This window comes from Peromyscus leucopus, chromosome 2 (assembly GCF_004664715.2).
Source record: "Peromyscus leucopus breed LL Stock chromosome 2, UCI_PerLeu_2.1, whole genome shotgun sequence".
NCBI lineage: Eukaryota > Metazoa > Chordata > Mammalia > Rodentia > Cricetidae > Peromyscus > Peromyscus leucopus.
This window is the reverse complement of record NC_051064.1, coordinates 66811335-66834086: the sequence shown is the minus strand read 5'-3', so window position 1 is coordinate 66834086 and position 22752 is coordinate 66811335.

Sequence of the window (22752 nt, the reverse complement as noted above, 5' to 3'; positions counted from 1 at the left end):
TAGCTGAAAATGAGCATAAACTTCTGATCCTCCTGCCTCTACCTCCTGAGTGCCGGGATTTCAGGCATGGGCCAGCACACTCAGTTTATACAATGCTAAATAAGGACCAAACCCAGGATTAGGCAAGTATTCTATTAACCTGAGCGACATCCTCGGCCATGTCATTGTTTTTAAGGAGTTCACAGTTGATGCAGAAGGAAAACACATAATTACAGCAAGGTGGAACAGTGCTGGCTTCTCTGCATCCTGATCATTGAGATTGTCTAACTTGCAGAATACTAAGGCAGTATTATAAAAGCAACAAACAGCTGTAATGACCATGTGATTTTCACTAGCATAGGTCGTGGCAAAGTTGCTGCAGAAGAATTAGCCCTGGCAATAGGGAGGAAAGCTAGAATGCCAATTTACGCTTTGATCATGAATAGTTTTCATCCCTCAACAGGGTTTGATCTAGTTTGTAGAACCATAACATAATACTAGAGGCAAGCTAACCTTGTTTTTAAAAAAGGGAAAGAAAGGAAGAGTCTTATTTAGATCCAGGTTTTGGAGTTTGAAAGTCCAAAGCACTACAAAGAAATGCAGAGCTAGCATAGTTTTGAAACTAAGTGGTTGAGATGGCAGTATGTATTGACAAAAAGAAAAAGATTAAAATAAAAAAAAAGATGACTTTGGAGAGACTGCATTGGAGAGGGGGGAAGTATATAATGGGAGATCAATCTGGACACTCTCAACCTACCTCAGAAGGATTCCACGAGAAAACACAAATCTCCCTACTTCTTTGTGTGTCAGTGTGGACCAAGTGCAGAGCCAAAGGACAATTTTAAATTCCATTCTCAGACACCATCCACCTTGCTCTTTTAGATGGCCCGGACGCCACTAAGTAGTGTAGCTGGAGTTTTCCTGGTCCTGCCTGGCCCACGGTCAGGACAAATCTCTCTCACCTGCCAGTCCCCCAGTTGCTCAGACCCAACTGAGTAAACAAACAGAGACTTATATTGCTTACAAACTGTATGACCGTGGCAGGCTTCTTGTTACCTAGCTCTTATATCTTAAATTAACCCATTTTTATTAATCTATAAGTTGCCACATGGTTTGTAGCTTACCGGTATTTTAACATCTTCTCATGGCAGCGGATGGCAGCGTCTCTCTGCCTCAGCCTTCTACTTCCCAGAATTCCTCAAGTTTTTGAGATGAGTACTTTACCAACTAAGCAGCTATGTCCTCTCTTCCCCCACTTTCTTAAGTGACCTTTAAACCTTCAATGATTCCCCACTGGGGATAAAGTGCAACCTTGAGATCTTGAATGATCTCGTCAATGTCTACATTAAGGTCCTCAATCCCATCGCTCCAGGCTTACACCATCCATTCCAGCCACACAAAGGGAATCAGTAGCATTCATTAGATTTCCCAGGTCAATCTCTTTCCTGCATTTTGCAATTACAGAATCAAGTTCAGAACATCCTGACAAAGGTAGCTTACAGAATACAGCTTATCCTGAACTCTTAGTAGAGGTGATAAAGATAGAACAGAAATCCAAGAGCTCTAATCCATGATGGAGTGTTGCAGTAAAAGTCACGAAATTGTTTTCAGTCTTCATCTGAGCCACTTTGCTTCTTTCACAGATGACTTTTCCATGCCTCAGACTCCTCATCTGTACAAGGAGGGTGCTGTGCTCTAGATCTCAACATTTTAAGAAGATGCAGTCGGATGGCAAATGTAAGAGCATAATGAGCCTCATTACCATAAGGAAGTGAGGCTCAACCCACACTACTGCTACACATATGTGAAAGTGGAAAAACAGCCTTAAATGTGCAGATGAAAATAATGACTAACCCAAATCTTTTTAGCGCCAACGTCCAACCTTCAACAACACAACAATACAGTATTCTTAGTTCAAGAAAATAACATACAACCTATGTCTTCCAAGTCCATTTCCGCCCTTCTTCTTAGCAAATACAAAGTATTAGCATATGATAGGACAGACTTCAAAGGCAACATTGTCAAATCAACTGAGAATCACAGTAAGCTCTATGAAAGTACTGGTTCAAAGTCCCCGGATTTCCTTCTCTGACTCAAGAACTTCACATTTCCCCCCAAAGTGTTGCCTTATAAAAGTTCAAAAAACAAGCTGTCACATCAGGCAAGATGTGACCATTGGTGCAATAGTGGCCTGACTGTCAAAGCAGAAACAAACCACTTTATGACTGGATTGAAGTCAGTTCCACAAAAATAAGTCACTTCTGGTACTGTAAACCCAGTGGAAAGTTCATGCCTCAGATGTCATAGACCCTAATGGAAAGCTACTGCTGTTATTGTTGCTAAATGGACATGACGGGCCTGCCAAATTGCCTTTGAAATATCTATGTTTGTGTCCATGGATTAGTGCTGATGTCAGCTTTGGTTAAGGAAGCCTGCCCCCCCCTCCGTGGGAAGCAGGTAAGTGACCCTGGATGCTCAGCTCTAAATGGGACATCTATATAATACACCAAGGCTTGGGAAACATCACAGAAGATGGAGCAGAAAGTGCAGCCAAAAGTTTTTGTGTGTCCCGCCCAGTCCACCACAGCCTCTCAAACCCAAGTAAACACACAGATTCTTATATTAATTAAAACTGCTTGGTTATTAGCTCAGGCCTACCACTGACTAGCTCTTACACTTAAACTCAGCCGATTTTTTGTTAATCTATGTGTTACCACGTTTTCCGTGGCTTTACCTGTGTGCCATTACATGCTGCTCCCTGGATGGCAGGCTGGTGTCTCCTGACTCTGAGCCTTCCTCTTCCCAGAATTCTCCTTGTCTGCTTATCCTGCATATACTTCCTGCCTGGCTACTGGCCAATCAGCATTTTATTTATCAACCAATCAGAGCAACATAGATTCACAGCATACAGGACATCCCACAGCAAGAAAGTATGCAGAGAAATGGTGAAGTGAAGTAGAACGTTGTTTTCTGGGCAGGACATGGCTGTTGCACTTTGGAATTCCCATCATCTGTGATTACCCATGCAAGACCTGCACAAGATTGGACCTGATTGGGCTTGTCAACATGGAATTGAAAGGGCTTATGAAGCCCAGCACTTCTCCAAGGATCTATAGACCATTAATGATAGTTCAGTTATAAACAGACATTTTCTTCAGTTATGTAGCCACTGGAAAATTGTCCATACTCCTGTAAATATCCAAAATATATTAAGTCACAAGAGTGTGTCTAAAGTCAGGATGGATTAAATATTTGAGTGATTTTTAAGAGGGAGTCTATCTCAAGACAATGCTTTCAAGAATGGTCTTTGCCACAAAGAGATCTCTACAGGAAAGCAGGTAGGAGATGTGGCAATTAAAAACCCAGCCTCAAATTTTCTCAAATAGGCACACATGGCATAATTAAGCTGCCCAGCAAAAGATTGGCTGCTCATTATATAAGTATTCTTTTTATTATTTTTTATTTAATAGCAACTCTTGTATACATGTCTCTTGATGATTTGACTTTTGTCAGTATGTTGTTCAGTTAGGTTTTAGGGTTGCTGTGTGTTTCCCCACCCAGTCTACTACAAGGCATTCTTTACTAAACCTTTCACCAATGGCTCATGTATTTCCCCTCTTACTCCTATGTAATTTTCTCTTTTTCTTATCCTCCCCTTTTTACCTCTTAGTTATAATCTTCCATAGCTTTAACAATCTCTAAAATCAATGGAGCTGACCAACACCCCAACATTCTTCTCCCAGATACTTCAAAAATCAGTCTAATACTAATACCTATATTCACCCACCTAACTTCCCTCTTAAGTCTAATTTCAGTAATTAACATCCTAGTCTACTCCTCACTATGCTTATTTTGTTGTTGCCAGTGGGAGTACAAACTTGTACAGCCACCTTGGAAATCAATATGGAGGTTTCTCATAAAATTGGAAATCAATCTACCTCAAGACCTAGCTATACCAATCATGGACATTGAGCAACCAAAGGATGCTCAATCATACCACAAGGACACTTGCTCAACTATGTTACAGCAGTGTTATTCATAATAGCCAGCACTGGAAACAACCTAGATGGCCTTCAACTGAGGAATAGATAAAGAAAATGTGGTACTTTTATACAATGGAGTACTACTCAGCTGTTAAAAACAATGGCATCAGGAAATTTGAAGGCAAATGGATGGAACTACAAAAAGTCATGCTAAGTGAGGTAACCCAGACCCAGAAAGACATGGTATGTACTCACTTATAAGTGGGTATTAATGATAAAGTGTAGGATAACCAAGCTACAATCAACAGCCCCAGAGAGGCTAGGTAACATGGAGGGCCTAAAGTGAGACAGGATGCGTGGATTTCCCTGGGAAGGAGAAACAGAAAGAGATTTCCTGGGTAAACTGGAGGCAAGTGAGAATGGGAACATGAGGGATCCGGTTGGGGGCAGGATAGAGGGGAAGAGTCATGAAAGAGAAAAGTTGATGAGGCAGCATTTTGGGGTCAGGGAAACTTCCAGGAATCCACAGGGATGACCCCAGCTAAGACTCCTAGCAATAGTTGAGAGAGTGGCTGCACTAGCCACCTCCTGTAATCAGATTGGTGACTATTCTAATTGTCATTAGAGAGCCTTCATCCAGCAATTGATGGAAGCAGATGCAGAGATCCAAAGCCAAGCACTGGCCTGAGCTCTGGGAATCCTGTTGAAGAGAAGGAGGAAAGATTGCATGAGTCAGAGGAGTCAAAGTCATCACAAAAGAACGCACAGAGACAACTAACCTGAGTTCATAGGAACTCACAGACACTGGACCAAGAGCTAAAGAGCCCCCATGGGACCCATCTAGGCCCTCTGCACACGTATGACAGTTGTATAGCTTGGTCTACTTGTGGGACTCCTAGCTTTGGGAGCTGCTTTGGCAGACTTTGGGGAACCTAATCCTCATGCTGGGTTGCCTTACTAAGTCTTAATATAAGGGGAGGAATTTTGTCCTACATCAACTTGATATGCCATACTTTGTTGACATCCATGGAAGGCCTGGCCCTTTCTGAACATAAACAGAATAGTTGTGGATTGAGGGGGGGGAAGGGGGCAGGAATAGAAGGAGAGGGGGAGGAGAAACTGCAGTTGGGATGTAAAATAAATGAATAAATCTAATTAATAAAAAAAAGCTCATGACTGAGAACACAAATAAGGAAGGTAACACAAGATATAAAAGGAAGTCAAAAGATAGGAATACTGAAGAAAAGCTGATCTATAATGCTGGCAACTAAGCAACAAAATAAACCAAATAAAAAGCTCTGTGGGAAGTCTTACCAATAAAATGGATCAAGGTGAAAACAAAATATCTGAGCTTGAAGACAGGGTGGGGAAATTGGAGCAACCAAATAAGTATAAGGCAAAAAAGAAGGTACCAGTGGAATTCCAAGCTATACCTGGCACTGGCACTCAGAAAAGACCAAACTTGTAGATCATAGACACAGAAAAATACGAACAATTTTCTAAATGTATAGAAAATATTTTCAAATGAATCTTGACAAAAAAATTTGCAGAGTTTGAGAAAAAAGAAGATGTAAATCCAGGTACAAGGAATATTTAGGACAACAAAAAGACAAAAGTATCAAAGAAACACCTTTCATCATTTTTCAATTAAATCATTAAATATACAGAATAAAGAAAATATTGAAAGTAACAGCAAGAAATATTAGTAAGGTCTGTAAGAGTAACAGCAAATTATTCAATGAAAATGTAAAAGCCAGAAGGGTTTGGATTTATGTCTTTCAAGTTCTAAAAGATAATAACTGTTAACTCAGATTACTATACCCAGCAAAGATACCTGTTCATGGAAACATAAAAACTTCCCATGATAAAAAACAGACCAAAGAAATTTATCCCCAATAAGTCAGTGTACAGAAGATGTTTGAAGGAATTCTTCAGACTGAAGAGAAAAAAAGTAAATACAAAGCCGGGCGGTGGTGGCGGCGCACACCTTTAATCCCAGCACTCGGGAGGCAGAGGCAGATGGATCTTTGTGAGTTCGAGGCCAGCCTGGGCTACCAAGTGAGTTCCAGGAAAGGCGCAAAGCTACACAGAGAAACCCTGACTGGAAAAACCAAAAAAAAAAAAAAAAAAAAAAAAAGTAAATACATCTATGAGGTCACAGGGAAGACTAACCATGCTGTAATAATAATTAAACAGGAGGAGAAGAAGAAAAACCAATAGTATAAAATCAACAAAATGACAGGAATTAATATACAACCTACAGTAATAACTGAATATTAATGGTCTCTCCCAATCAAAAGACACAGGCTAGTCTGATTGGTCAAAAATCAGGAGCCATCTATTTACTGACTCCAACAACGTGTCTCTCCACAAAAGACAGACACTACTGTAGAGTGAAAATATGGGGTAAAGTATTCCAAGAAAACTGACCTAGGAGACAAGTGGGTGTCACTGTTACAATGGTGGACAAAATGGATTTCAAATCAATGCTAGTGAGAAAAAATAAAAATCATTTCATATTGATTAAAGGGACAATCCATCAAAACAGGCTTTATGGTTCAAAATATATATTCTCCAAACACACACGTACCCAATTTCTTAAAGCAAATACTGTTAGGTGTAAAGTCACAGATTAACCCTAATGTAATAGTAGTGGGTAACTTTAGTAATCCATTCTCACCAATTAACAGGTCGTCCCAACAAAAACTAAACAGAAATATAAGAATTAAATAACACTATAGATTAGATAGACTTAAAATACATCTACAGAACATTTCATCCAAACACTGCACATTTTTCTCAACATCCTACAGAATTGTCTTTAAAATATATGAAATATTAGGAATCAAAGCAAATCTCAACAAATACAAGATATTGATATGTTCCTTGTATTTTATCTGATCAAAATGTAATAGGACTACAAATCAACAGTCAGACGCCCTTGAAAAAATCAAGAAGGAAAATTTAAAATTTCCTAGAATCAAATGAAAATGAAGGCATAACTACCGAAATTTATGAAACACAATGAAAGAAATACTAATATAAAAGTTTGTAGCTCTAAGTGCATACTTATTTCTAAGAAATAAGAAAGCACTCAGATAAATAACCTGATACACATTAGTGACCTGGAACAATAAGAACAGGACAAACCCTAAGTCAGTAGATAGGGGGATACAAGTTGGCTCAGTGAGTAACGGCACTTACTACCAAGTCTGAGTGTGATCCCTGGAAATCACAGAGAAGAAGTAAAAACAGACTTCTGCAAATTGTCCTCTAACCTGCCCAAGTACATGTACCCACACACATACCCATGTTTATAAATAAATAAACTAATAAATAATAAATGTGAAAATTAGTAGATGGAAATAAATCATTAAGATCAATGCAGAAATTCATGAAATAAAAAGTAAAAAGGTTCAATGAAAGAAAGAGTTGGTTCTTTGAAAGATAAGTTAAGATTGACAAACTCTTAACCAAACTAACCAAAAGAAAAAGGCCAAATTAATAAAATTAGAGATGAAAATATAGATATTTACAACAGATATCAATAAAATTCATAAAATCATTAGTTTTTACCTTAAAAACTTGTATTCCACTAACTCAGAAAATCTAAAAGAAATGAATGGATTTCTAGGTGCATATGAATTAATGAAATTAAGTCAAAATTAAATGAACAATTTAAAGAGATCTATAATAACCAGTGAGTAAAAATGAAGAAGTAATTTAAAAAATTTTCTTATATAAAAAGGTCCATATCCACATGGGTTCAGTAGTGAATTTTACCAGAATTTCAAAGAACTAAGATCAATGTTTCACAAATAATTCCACAAAATAGGAAAGGAAGGAACATTAGCAAAATCTTTTCATGAAGTTAGTATTATTACCCTAATATTTTAAAAGATAAAAAAAATATTATCACAAAATTAAAATTACAAATTAATGTCCATGATGAACATGAACACAAAAGTTTTCAACAAATTTCTTGTGAATTTGAGAATACATCAAAGAGATCTTTCATTATGAGGTTGATTGTTCATCACCAAGTTGAGTTTGTTCTGGAGATACAGGGATAATTCAACATAGATAAATCAATAATGTTACAAGGACTCAAGGATAGAAATCACATGGTCATTCCAGTAGATACAGAAAAGGCTTTGGTAAACTCCAACATTCTTGCAAGTTTAAAGTCCTAAAGAAAGCTGGGCAGGCAGTAGTGGCACATGCCTTTCATCCCAGCTCTTGAAGGCAGAGGAAAGTAGATTTCTAAGGATCTCTGAGTTTAAGGCTCACCTGGCATACAGAGCAAATGCCAGGACAGCCAGGGCTACACAGAGAAATGCTGTCTCAAAGAAAGAAAAAAAAAAAGCCCTAAAGAAATTCAGAATAGAGTGAGCACACCTCAAGGTAATAATAAAGGCTGAAATACCAGGCAGAGTTCCAGCAGTCCAGTAGGAGAGAGAGAAGAGGGATTCTATGAGCAAGTGCATCAGGATCATGATGAGGAAACATGCAGAGGTGACCAAACCAAACTAGTGGGAACTCATGAAAGTTGGATCAATGGCTGTGGAGCGTGCATGGGACTGGAATAGGTCCTCTCCTCTACATGGTGAGACAATTACATAGCTTGATCTGTTGGAGGTGGCCTGAGAGTAGAATCAGAATCCATTCCTGGTGCATGAAGGAGCTTTTTGGAGCCCACTACCTATAATGGAACACCTTGTGCAGCCTTAAGGCATGGGAAAGGGCATGGACTTGCCTCTACTGCATGTGCCTCCCCATGTGCCTCCTATTTGATGTGATTTGGGAAGACTTAGCTGGGACAATGAGTCAAAAGCAGCAAATAAAGTAATTAAAAAAAAGAAAGAAGTCCCAGTGTCCCTGTGGGCAGATGACATGATTCTATAATAGAGACCCTATTCCACCAGAACACCCTTAGAACTAATAAGCACTTTCAGCAATGTGGCAGGCTACAAAATTAACATACAAAAATCCTGCATGCCAATGACATTTACTGAAAAAGAAATCAGGGGGACTCCATTCACAACAGCAAACAAACAAAACCTTGGAATAAGCCTAATGGATGTGAAAGGCCTCTATAATGAAAATTTTTAAAAACTGAAGAACAAAACTGAGAAAGACACTACATGAAAAGACCTAGAATATTCATGGATTAGAAGAATCAATATTGTGAAAATGTCCATCCTACCAAAGACAATTTACACATAAATGGAAAAAAATTAAAATCCACATTCAAGCACAAAAGATCCCAGATCAAAGCAATCAAAAAAACAGAATAGTTCTAGAAATACCTTCATACCTGATTTTAAGTTATACTACAGATGCCTTGTAATAAAAAACATCATGATACTGCACAAAAGCTGGCACATAGGCCAATGAAACAGAATGGAGGACTCAGATAAAGACTACACTACCATTCCTTAGGGGAAAGACAGCCTCTTCCACCAATGGTGCTGAGAAAACTGGATATCTATATGTAGACCAATAAAACTAGATCCTTATCTCTCACCCTCCATCAAAGTCAACGTCAAATGGGCTAAGGACTTGATTGTAAGTCCTGAGACTGATAGAAGAAAAACTGAAGAACACACTTCAAAGCATAAAAAGGAATTTTCTGAGTAAGACTACATCACTCAGGAAATAGAACCAATCATCAAAAGAGAATTCATGAAATCAAAAGATTCTGTGTTGCAAAGAAAACTGCCCCATGAAGAGCAAGTAGAGAAGCAGCCAATGGGAAGGGAACAGATCTTTGTTATCTATATATCTGACAAAGAATTGGTATCTAGAATAAACAACAGCTCAAAAATAAAACATCAAGAAAACAAACAATTCAATCAATCAATCAATAATAAATGAGTTATGAGACTGAACATATTTTTCAAAAGAAGAAATACAAGTGGCTAGTAAAATTTTTTGACATGTTCAACATCAGAAAAATTCAAATTAAAATTGTTGGGTGGGGGGGGAAGTTAAAGAAAACTACGTTGTGATTCCACTCCACTTTCCACTTCTCACATGTCCTCAGAGGTCAGAAGGAGGCATTGAATCCCATGGAACTGGAGTTAGAGGCTGTTGTGAGACACCATTTTGGTGCTGGGACCAAACCCAGATCCTCTATGAGAGCAACAAGTGCCCTTACCTACTGAGTCCTCTCTCAAGCCCTAAAAGATTCTTTTGTCAAATATATATATATATATATATTCTTGATAGCAGCAGCATCCTCATCCTGACTGGCTAGAGCACATTACATAACAGTAACACATCAGCACTCAACAGACCTGCTCTATCATTTTCTTCTAGATGGCCTCACTAGTGGAGCATTTAGAAATCACTTTATTCTCACTATAAAAACAATGCAACTTAAGACACCATTCCACATCAATTCCACACATCCACTCCTTACAATTTTTGTTTGGTGCCATATTTAAAAACCACAGGTATTTTCCCTATTCATGGTCATTTTTCTGTCCTACATAGGCTGTAATTTAATTCTCACTTTCCCAAATATACCCTGCAGGCTTAGTGAACATCCATCTACCATTTTCTTGATGAAGAAACCCATAAGCAATAAATACATATGCTAATTCAACAATTTATATATTCATTAACTCATAAAGCATTCCTGAACACCTATTCTTTGTCAGGCTGTATGTTAGGACTTGAGAGTAGATGAGACAGAGTCCCTGCTGTGAAATGTCCATGTTCAGCTTCCTTGAGGAGACAGGCAAATACATAAGTCACCTCAATTCCATATGAGAGCTGCAACATGAGTCTATGCACAATACAGAGACGCTGAGGAGAGGTGATGCACATTTTCTGGGCAGGGGCGGGGGCTGGTATGGTGGCCAGCTTCAGAGAGAAGATGATGTTTCAACAGTATGGAAGGAATGAGCAAAGTCCCTAGCTGGAGTACTGTAGCCAGGTCTTCCAGACAAAGGTAACCCTGTGGAAAAGTTAGAAGCACGGTGACACTTCTGACCATGCCTTCTAATGTGACAAGAGACTATCACTCATGAGTAGGCAGAGCTCTTAGATATTAGTCTGGCAAGGGAAGCATATTCAGATCATAAGAGACCTTGAACATCCTTCTAAAAGGGATATTTTTGTCCAGTAAGCAACAGAAGTCTGGAAATATTTCATTGTAAAATGATCTGGCTTCAGGATGAAAAGATGGGAAGGGCAGCTGATGCTACAACCAGGTAGACATATGTAAAAACTCAGAACAGAGCTCCAGAGAGGAACATGGATTCAAAAGTTATTTGGGGATAAGAATGGGCAGCATTTGTGAACAGACTGGGTATATACCTCCTTGTCTTCACTGTACATATTTTAGGCCCATATATGATCAATAAGCTCCCCAGTATGTGAATAAAGAAGCACAATTAAATAAAATTATTATCAGTAATTCCTAATCAGCAACAGTGAGGTGGTGGAGGGGAGACGTCCTCTCTGAACTCTGACTTGGCTTTGGCATGGGATAGCAAGGATGGCACTCTTCCTCTGCTACTGGATGGACCTTACACAAACCCTTACCTTTGTCCCTTCTTCAACTCCCAGTGACATGCTGACTAGGATGGTTAATCTTCGAGGCTCCTCCAGGGCTCACATTCTATGAGTCATACCAACCCTGTCCTTTCCCAACTGAGTCATCTCTGAGGCAGGGACTCTTTGGAACTGAACAGGAAACACAACAGAGTCACTGAAGTCCCACCCCAAGTTCCATTTTCAGGAGGCAAGGATGAGTAGGGATGCCTAAATTGAGGACAGATATCAAAGGCAGCTCCCCTCCAGTGATCAGCCTTGCTGGTCCTGGAGACCTGTCCTCACTTCCTTGGTCTTCTTCTTCAGAGGAGATGCTCCACCAACACCGCCACACACATACAACTCAGGCATGTGAGTCTCTGGAAATCCTCTGTTTTTTCCTGTTTGTATCAATTCCCATGGCCAGTGTGCCTACTGATGCTGTCTGAAGACTATACCACAAGAAGGTAAAGGCTTCCTTACTGCCTGCTGTCCTGAGTGTGTCTGAGATCCACAACCCACAGACTGCTGTGTGATGTCTTTCTGTATGCTGTGAATATTTGTTGCTCTGATTAGTTGATAAAGCCGTTTGGCCTATGGCAAGTCAGGTTATAGCTAGGTGGAAAATGAGGAGGTAGATAGGAAGAAGAAAAGAGAGGAGAGGGAGATGCCATCCCACCGTCCAGGGAGCAGCATATAATGGCACACAGGTAAAGCCACTGAACACGTGGCGACATATAGATTAATAGAAATGGGCTGAGTTTAGTGATAATAGCTAACTAGCAAGAAAATTGAGCCATATGCCATGGCTATGCAATTTGTAATTGATATAAGCCTCTGTGTGTTTACTTCGGTCTGAGCGGCTGCAGGACCAGGATGGGAACAGGAAAATTTCCAGCTACAACAGACAGCAGCAAGATGTCCTCCTCAGGGTCTTAGCCCATAAAGGGCTCCACTGCTGTTTATTCCACTGTCTGGAACTTGGTGAAGCCTACCATGTATTACCAAACACATCTGAGAGGCCTGGTCTTCCCACAGTAATCCCACAAGGTGAGCATCGTTTGTTCACTTTAATGATGCAGAGAATGAGGTTTGGTGATTCACCAAAGGCTGGACTAGGATGTAACCCAGCCAGAACTCAAACTGAGGTCTGTCTGGTTTCCTGTCCACTGTGTTCTCCCTCAATAGCCAGAGCTAAGCTAAATAATCTGCATGAGTGTGAACCATCTGGAAAGCCACTAAGTAAATTCAGTGTCTTTTTTTCACCCAAGAAAAGCATGATCTAGTTTTACTTCAGGCCTAAAAAGCAAAAAATAAGTGGTTCACAGTTCACCAACTGAAGCACATTAAAGTTAGACCTCTATGTTCCTCCTGATTCTCTCCAATAAAGTTGTAACTTAGGAGATTCATAGTGAAGAAACTCTGGAACTCAGTCTGCCTGACTTTTCATCCCTAGTATCACAAATTGGCCCCAGACAAACTATGGAGACTAAGCCTCAGCCACCCATGTCTACACAGAGATGAGAGTCATATGCACCTCATAGTGTTGTTATGAGGGGTAAATAAGATCCTGCATGTAAAAAGCACTTAACATGGAGTCTGGCATATGGCAGGAGCTAGATAAATCCCAGTCATTATTATTACCATAATATCCCTGTGCATAAATCTATCTGCAACTCTGATTGTTTTCTTAGGACAGATGCCAATGGGTAAAATCGCTGTATCAAAGGGTGACTCTTCATACATAATGTTTAATTATCCCCCAGAAATTGTCAAGCAGTTTATATATCCAACCCAGAATCAGCAAGGCAAACACAGCCGCAGGTAATATGATGAAAGTGTCTCTCTGGCCGATGTGAGCAGCGAGCAGGTAATGGTAGAGACTTCATTATTATTATTTATTTGGAGTATGTCTGTGCATTGCACACATGGGGTGCTCAGGAGACAAGTTGTGGCAGTTGGTTCTCTTCTTTCACCATGTGGCTCCCATGGGTAAAACTAAGGTCCTCAGGCCTGGCATCAAGCTTTTAATCCAATAAGTACCATGACACCAGCACTTTCTTTTCTTCCTTTAAAAAAAAAAAATTGACCGGGCGTGGTGGTGCACACCTTTAATCCCAGCACTCGGGAGGCAGAGCCAGGCGGATCTCTGTGAGTTCGAGGCCAGCCTGGGCTACCAAGTGAGTTCCAGGAAAGGCGCAAAGCTACACAGAGAAACCCTGTCTCAAAAAACAAAACAAAACAAAACAAAATTGGACATAGTCTCAAGAAACCCACAGTGGCCTGGAAACCATTATATAGCCCAGGGTAACCTTGAACTCCTGATCCTCTTGTCTCCACTTTCTCCAGACACACACCACCACACTTTGTTTATGCTATGCTGGGGATAAAACCCAGGACTTCCTCTATGTTAAACAAACACCTCTCATCTGTGCCACATCTCAACTCCAGGAGCATCCTTACTTTAGTGCCTCCCCAGGTATAGGAAGACCCAGGTTCCTGGCTGCTCCTTCCAAAGGCCTTGATTGAAAAGTGAGACAGAGCAGGTCCAGTTCTGAGCACATCATGGCTACGCACACAGGTTTGAGCTGGTTTATTCTCTCTGGGCCTAGTTCATTCTCTTCTTCGGTAGTTGTTTTAAGTGGGGATTCTATGTGAACAATGTCTCCCTCTCATATCTGTTGCAATTACATATGAAGAGTAATGTGAGTACTCCTAATAGTAACACCCATTGATGTTCTTCTTTTCCTGTGTTTCTATGTCTGTATTACCATCATGGCCTTCATTTTACTAGTATTGACATTTAATATTGCACATTTTATATGTCCATGTACAGTGGCATATAGATCCGGCTCTAACATAATCTTTCTGTGCAACCAAAGGTTAGTGGCTTTGCCATTCTGGATCTCCTTTTCCTGACTGTAGCAATGAAGAGCTTAGTCCACAACACCTCCAGTATCAATATTTCTATCATCATGCCTTCCCTATATCAAAGTTCTCCGTATAGTGTAATGTGAAATGTCCCCCAAAGGTTCATGTGCTGAACACTTGGTCCCCAGATCTTGGTGTTATTTGAGGAGATGGTGGAAGGTTTGGAAGGTGGGGCCAAGCTAGAGGAAATGAGTCACTGAGGACATGCTACTTAAGGTCATAGCTGGTCCCCTTTCCCTTCCTTGCTCTATGATTCCAGTCTAGATGAGTTGAAGAAGTTCATCCACCATATACTCCCACTGCTATGGTGTTCTGCCCAAGAACATGGGGCCAAGAAAACATGGGCTAAACCCTCTGAAACCGTGAACCCAAATAAAATATATATATTCCTCTCAGGTGCTCTCTCTGGGATTTTCATTACAGCTATGAAAAGGGAATGAATACAGTCATTCCTCAACCTCATACTACTAATAATACTTAACCAGACAATGCTTTTGTGTAGATGTGGAGAGAAGGGCACTGTCTTGAACATCAGAGGATATTCAGTAGCATCCCTGGCCTCTGCTACACACTAACTTCTTACTGCAACTGTGACATGTAAAGGTATACCTAAACATTGCCAAAGACTCCTGCAATTAAAGCAATCCCTAGCTGAGAACCCTGTGTGTTCTAGTTTCATTCTGTGGCTATGACAGATCACTGACCAAAAGGAGCATGGGGAAGAATGGGTTTATTTGGCTTATTCTTCCAGGTCATAGTTCATCATTGAGGAAATTCAGAGCAGGAACTCAAGGCAGGAATCTGGAGGCAAGAACCATAAAAGGCACTGTTTGCTGGCTAGCTCGCTGGCCTGCTCCCTGGCTGGTTCATGTCAGCCAACTTTCTTATATAGGCCAAGACACTAATTGCACAGTGGTCTGGGCCCTCCAACATCAATTATCAATGAAGACATTGCTCTAAAGATGTGTCTGCAGTCCAAGCTAATCTAGGCAATTCTTCAGTTGTGGTTTCCTCTTCCCAAGTGACTTTAGGTTTTTGTCAGGTTGACAATAAAGACTGCCCTGAGCACACTGCTATGTCCTTAAAGCTTGCAGTCACTGTTTATCACAGAGCTAAATATCCTTTCAAGTTCCTTTCAGTCTCCAAATTCCAAAGGTCCCCAGTACTGAGGCTGTTATGAACTTAGCCCACCTCAGGCTACCTGCTTGAGAGTCCTTCATCATCTCTAGAATCTTCAGCCTTCTTAATGCCACTGGGATGACTAACTCAAGCCCCTACATCGGTGCTATCTTTTTACCTGTCACATGAAGATGACAGGCGAAACAGCCAAAGACAGACTTAGAGTCTATCTGACCCAGCCCACAGACAGCAGTCTGCAGGACATTGTTCAGTTTTACTAAACTCGTTTCTGTTTCCTGTATGAAACATGGGTGATCTCTCAAAGCCGTTTAGGGGTGGTTAAGTATAACAAGTGTGCATGTGCCTGATGCCAAGGAGGAAGGGGAACTCCAAATGGGAAGCTGTTGCTTTCATTTGTTCCTGTGGCATGTGATGGCCACTGAGTCATTCTCTAGCCATCTACTCAGGACTTAGGCCAAGCTTCCTTTTGACTCAGTTCTTTTGAGCCAGACCATGGAGTAGCTACTGAGGAATGGTATGGACAGGTGGTCTACTTAGGAGTCAGAGAAATACTATGAACCAGAAGTGTGACTTTGGTTCTAGCTGAAAATATCACAGAGAACCAGGAGAAAGGAACCACTTTAGCAGGTGTTTGGAGTCTGGCAGAGAGCGCTGGGCTGGAGCCAGGAGCGCAGAGCAGGCCTGAATGGCTTCTGTGTTGACTCCCTGGGACTGAGACCCAGGAGGGAGAGGGAGAGGAGAACTCTGGGGTAAATACACAACAGTCAGACAGTGGCTGATTTTTCCTTGGGCTCTCCATGTCTCTTGCACAACTGTAGCCAGAGTCTAAGGCCTTCACCAACCCTTGTCCAGATCATCAGATCCAAGAGGAGTTCCCAAAATAGCTCACACTCTGAGCCCGCTTGGGATAGACATAAAGATTCATTTACAGGGGAAGGTGACTGCTCTGAATATCTTGAGCAGACCAGTCTATGCTAATGTGTCTACTCCCTCAAATCTGGGATTTCTATAACCTGCTCCTGTCCTCATCATTACCAGCAGAAATGTCTGCATTATCTTAATTCCAGAATGGAAATTATTCCAATTTTGAGGCCATCATTTTAAAGCTGTCAAAGTCAATATTTTTAACAGCTTAGAAAAAAAAAGTTTTACAACTGGAAAATGTCTAAACAAGTTGTGCTTGAGACCTTGAGACAACCGGGGGAAATCTGTGATGAGCTGGAGGAATGCCCCATGCTGAGTCCATGAGGAGGGGAGCATATTCATTTGTCCCATCACCAATTTGTCTGAGTAGAGTCTCAAATCAGGACACTTGCCTTAACCACTTTCAATCTGTTGTCTTCTATTTATGGATTAGTCATTCATCTTTTGATCCTGACTTTATTGTTGTTAATAAAGCAATTAATTCCTAAAAGAAAAATGGTCAATGAAAAGAAAAAAAAAAAGTCATGCCTTAATAGCCTGCACAGTTTCTAAGTGTTATTCCATTTCTGTTTTTATTCTCGGCATCCATTACTCTCTGAGACCTGACCTGGCTACTTCATGTGTCACTCACTGTCCTAGAGATGCTGGGCTCCACTTCCTTAAGTGCAGGGAGGAAGCTTCCAGGAACTCCCTTGTACTTGGTCAGGAAGAACAAAGTGGCTCCCTTTCAGGATCTACCTATCAGTTTCCATCCAAGTGAATCGTCATTTCTACCTGATTAACTCTCCCGGACAGAAACCCGAGATTGAAGGAAGTACCCGCATGGGCAGGAGAATGGCTCTCTCCAAGCGGAATCACAATCCAGGCTTTGTCTTTGGCTTAAGAGGCCATTTGTTAGCACCTGGGGAGCTTGCCAAGCAGTGAGAAGATGGAACCAGCCAAGTGGACACCTCGGACACCACCGCCCCAGATGCCAGCCTGAGCAGTCCTCAGGGAAGAGGCTGGAAAAGCTCTATTATGGGCCCATCTCCTAGTCAGGAGCTGGAAAACACCACGTTCCTGTAACTCCGAAGCAGGATTAATTGATTGGTCTCATATGAACCTAAAAGCCGTTAAGAGCAGGGAGGATGAAAAGCAATTCAAATTGCTTTATTACGATTTTGTAGTAAAGTACCAGTTTAGTCCTCAGCCCTACTGTGAAGCAGCAGGTTTCCAGATATTGACTGCACTGGCATGTGCTGCTCCAGGAGAGGAAATGCCTGGGTCTGCCTAGCAGAAACATCTGCTCAGCTCTCCAGCAGGCCTGTTGCTGGAGCTGGGGAGGGGGCTCCCCTCCAGGTGGTGTCGCGGCAGGCAGGAGACAGAGGAAGCACTCCCGAGGGAGGGATTGGAGACTGTGGATGGAGACTCCTCCTTTTTGGTTTCAAAGACTTCATTCACTGCATGTGAGAGGGAATTATAAAGGGTTTTCTAAAACGGTCTGTAGACGTCCCATCGCAGAACAGCAACACAATTATTGTAGCTCAAACGATCATGACAATAACGATTGACTTCTCAAGCGTTGGGGTGGGAGGCACGGAGTGTTTTTCCTATCTTAATTCACTTCATCCACAAATGTCACTCCTTGAAAGATATCTCTATAATCATCCTTTTAAAAATGGAGAAACTGAGTCACACAGGAGAAGCAGTTTGTACAACTAACTTTGAGTCCAGCCACTGGCCGTGGCACTCCTGACCTTGATCCCTAGCTGTGGGACTAGGCACCACCACACATGCTTCTGTCTGTATGGAGACGACAAGGGCTGGACATTAAGGTGACCAATTTTCAAGTGGGCAAAATGCATCCTGGAGTTATGAAGTGATTTGTTCGAGGTCACTTGGATAATAATTTGTTCAAGGTCACGAGGATAATAAATGTCAGGACCTGGTTTAACTCTGAGTCAAGCTCTTATAGAAGTATCTCATTCCCTGACCTTAAAGTCTGGTCATAAGCTGGGTCACATGGAAACCTAGCACAGAAAGCCAACAGGGTGTCAATTAGTATTAATAATAATAACTTCACAATAGTAATAGTTACCATTTATTGAGCACCTGTGACTTATAAAGGTGTCTCCTAAACATGAGTTTAATCCCCACAAATCCCATCAAGGCTATATTACCCCCATAGATCAAAAAGGGAAACACAAAAATTAGTGCCATGTCTACTCACTAACCAAGAACAAACCAGAGGGGAAATGAAGACAACCATCCACTACAGTAGCATCAAAAGGACAAAGAGGTTGGGAATGGCCACCACCAAGAGTTCAGGCAACACCACAAAACTGTGCAAACTGCTCCTTAACAAAATTAAAAACTTCTGTGCATCAAAGGAGTGGAGAATAAAAGTCACAGAACAGAAGAAAACATTTGTAGGTGGCCAGGGATTGTGGTTCAGAACATACAAAGAACTCCTACAACTCAACAACAACAAACCCCAATTCAAATGGGTTCAAATTGCCTTTTCTCTAAAGGACACCTACAGATTACCAATAATCACATAAACAGATACCTAACACCACCAATCATTTAGGAAATGCAAATGAACACCCATTACATCAGCAAAGCAATGACAAAAATGACGAGTATTGAGAATTCTGAGAAAATGGAACCACTGTTCATGTGCTGCGAAGGTGAAGGGCACAGCTTCTCTGCAAAGCCGTGCAGCTTGGGCTCTGAACTTAGAATTACAATAGGATCTAGCGGTTTCACTTTTGATACACACCCCTAAAGAAGTGTAGTGTCAGATTGGCTTTTATACACCACACATACAGCAGCATTGCTCAGAGTGTGAAGAACGTCAAATCAAGCCAGCCACCCATGAAGAATGAGTGGATAACAAAAGCAGTAGATCCATCCAAAGAGATAATACTCACCCTTCAGATAGTGTGAGAGTCTGGAACATGCTACCATGTGACTGAACTTTGGAAACACTGCTGAGAGAAGTGAGGCAATGAAAGGACATAGACTGTAGGAGTCCACCTATAATGAAATACCTAGAACAGCCAGACACCTAGAGACAGGAAGGAGAATATGAGAGATGGGAGGGGAGCCCGCAGGCTGTTGCTTAATGGATGCAGAGTGTGGTGGTGTAAATGAAAACAGCCCCCATAGGCCCGGAGGGAGTGGCATTATTTAAAATTAGGACCTGTGGCCCTGTTGGAGCAGATGTGGCCTTGTTGGAGGAAGTGTGTCATTGGGAGTGGGCTTTGAGGTTTCAGATGCTCAAGCCAGGCCCATTGGCTCACTCTCTCCTCCTGCTGCCTGTGGATCCAGATGTAGAACTCTCAGCTACCTCCCCAGCACCATGTCTGCCTGTGTGCCACCATGCTTCTGCCATGATAATAATAAACTAAACCTCTGAAACATAAGCCAGTCCCAATTAAATATTTTCTTTTATAAAAGTTGCTGTGGTCGTGGGGTCTCTTCCCAGCAATGAGCTCTGACTAAGAAATTACAGTTCAAGATGATGAAACATTTAGGTATGAAGGATGATGATAGGTAGCTACATAATATTGTGAATGAATGTAATGCTACTTACAAAGTGCTTTTTAAAAAATCCTTTTTTTTATATTTGCAAACGTGTGTGTGCCTGTGTGTGTGTGTGTGTGTGTGTGTGTGTGTATGTGTATGTATACACACATGTACTGATTCATATGGCATTTAAAGGAGAACTCACAGGAGTCAGCTCTCTGCTTCTATCATGTGGGCTCTAACAACTGAACTTGGGCTTAGTGTTGTGTCTCTACCACTGAGCGGTCAGTCTCACCAGCCCCAAGAATGAGTGCTATGCATTAAAAGGGCAGAAATGCTTTCATGTTATATACCTTCCCCACCCTCCTCCAAAAAAACCCAAACTGAGTAACAAAAACGAGACTTTTGCCTAAGATCACACATTGAGCATGTTCCTGGCCCAACCCTCACTAGAATTATGAGTTTCTAGTCTAGTCTAGTGTTGATGTCATGCTTGCTGTGAACTAACAAAGGGTGTGTGCAGAGTACTGTACATTCTGAAATACCAACTAGACTGAACAAACTGAATCAAACTCATCACTTGCCATTGCCCTCCCTGTGGAAGCAGAAATTCACACTTAAACATGTAGTAAGTAGGAATGATAGCGGCCATAACGATAGTCAACCTCCGGACCTGAGACCTGGCCAAGAGCACATTTCACCAAGGTTACCAAGGCCTCTACTCTAGCTATAAGAATACCCCAAACCTCACAATTCATCAAACAGACTTCTTATATATTTTTAACAAAACTAAGCTGAAACTAAGTAAAATCTCCAGGCTCAGTGATCTTGCAACTCACTACAGTAAAATCAACGTCACCGACTGCAGCCAGGTCATTTTCATAACACGTATTCTCCTGTCCTGTGCTCTACGATGTCGCCTTCAATAGAGCCTTGCTGGTTTCCTTATTGCTGTTCAAAGTTATCAGAAATCTTAGCTAGGAAATACTTGCAATAAATTAAAATATTACATTTCCAAATATGCTTCTCTTTCAGCGTTAAGGGAAAAAAAAAGCAGGATGCAGCCTCATGTATAAAGTGGATTTTAATTGCTCCATTTTTTCCAGAACAACCTGGATATGGTTATTGATCTTCCTTAAACCAGGTTTAAGTGTTTGAAACGATGGAAATGGTTTCTCCTCTCCCATTTCCACTTAGTGTCTTCATACCTCGTATCCATTAAGAGTACATGCTAACTCCAAAGGGCATTTATTCTATCAAAAGTCAAGATAGCTCAGTGTATAAAGACACTTGTTGTCAGGCCTGACAACCTGAGTTTAATTCCTGGTCCTCTGACCTCCACAAGCTCACTGTAGCAGGTACACACCCCCAGTCAGATCCTCCTATGCACACAAATTAAAATAAGTGTAAAGGTAAATAAATAAGAGTCTATGTTTTTAAATTCCAAAGCTTTTATTGCAATTTAAAATAAAATGAAATGTCTATATGTCCTACAATTCTAACTAGCTATTTAACCAACTTTACCCTGAAAGTTCCCTGTCCTTTTACAACATGTCCAAAGACTTGAAATAACTCCAAGTCTAAGGACATTTCAGCCCTCAAATCTGTTTATAGCCAGAAGAAATGAGGAACACTCAAAGGTTTTTACATACCCACATCTGTATGCTATTGCTTGTGTCCACTGCTACTGAGCAACTCGATGGGCTTGGATTGGTATTGCTGACAGGTCAGAGAAACAGCATGAATGAACCACCTGGTCTGTTTTCTCTTTGTTCCCAGGCAACACAGTCCATTTCTGTCCTGAAGAGGGAAGGGTTCGAGGACATGAAAGCAGCAGCCTGCCCCAGAGGCACAGATCACTCACTGTTCTGTACTTGCTAACTTCTGCAAAGGGGAGGATACAGGGTGGGCTCCTTGAGACTGTTCTACTATCACACCCATGCCCTTCTCCATGAACTATCCTCCACCCACCCACTCCTAGGAAAACATCTGTCCCCCACCCGACTTCTTATTAGTAATGTTTGGCAAGTACGTTTTGGTTTATATAAATAGAACAGCATTTTGCATATTTCTTCCAAAAATATGTTAGTCTTTTTCAAAACAAAATAAAGGCTTTTGGATCCTTTATAATCTCATAACCCTTATAACCTCTTACCATTGTTTAAATAAATATAATACATTTATGATCTATAGTGACAGAATGCAGATCAGAGTGCTGGGAGCCAAGAATTGGGGAATTGATTCTTTGGAGAATAAAGACCTCCAGAGCAATAAAAAATACTCTGTATGCTGATACTGGTGGCTACATGGCTATGTTCTGTGTGTTGATATTGGTGGTTACAGAGCTGTACGTATTCATTTCTGTGCACATTTAAAATGCACACAGAGCTTTTTATGTACATGTGTATAGATTATACCTTGATGCATCATTATATTAATACTGTACTTCAATAATTTGTTATTTACAAAAATTAAATAGTGATATATTCACTGGGGATTTTAAAACAGGTTCCTAGCTAAATGTGCTAGATTTATTTCACCTTTCTCCTTCCCGTGACATCCCTAAAATGAGAGAAAAGTATGGCAAAAAGACAAAGAGGAGAAGAACAGAGATTTCACAAGAGGATTTAACCGATTTCAGAAGCCAGCAGAGCAGAGGAGACACAAACCTGGTGGTGGCCTATGGAAGAAGCAAAATCACAGGAGGTTAACGGGGTGGGGGGGGTCCCCAGAGAAGCCTTGG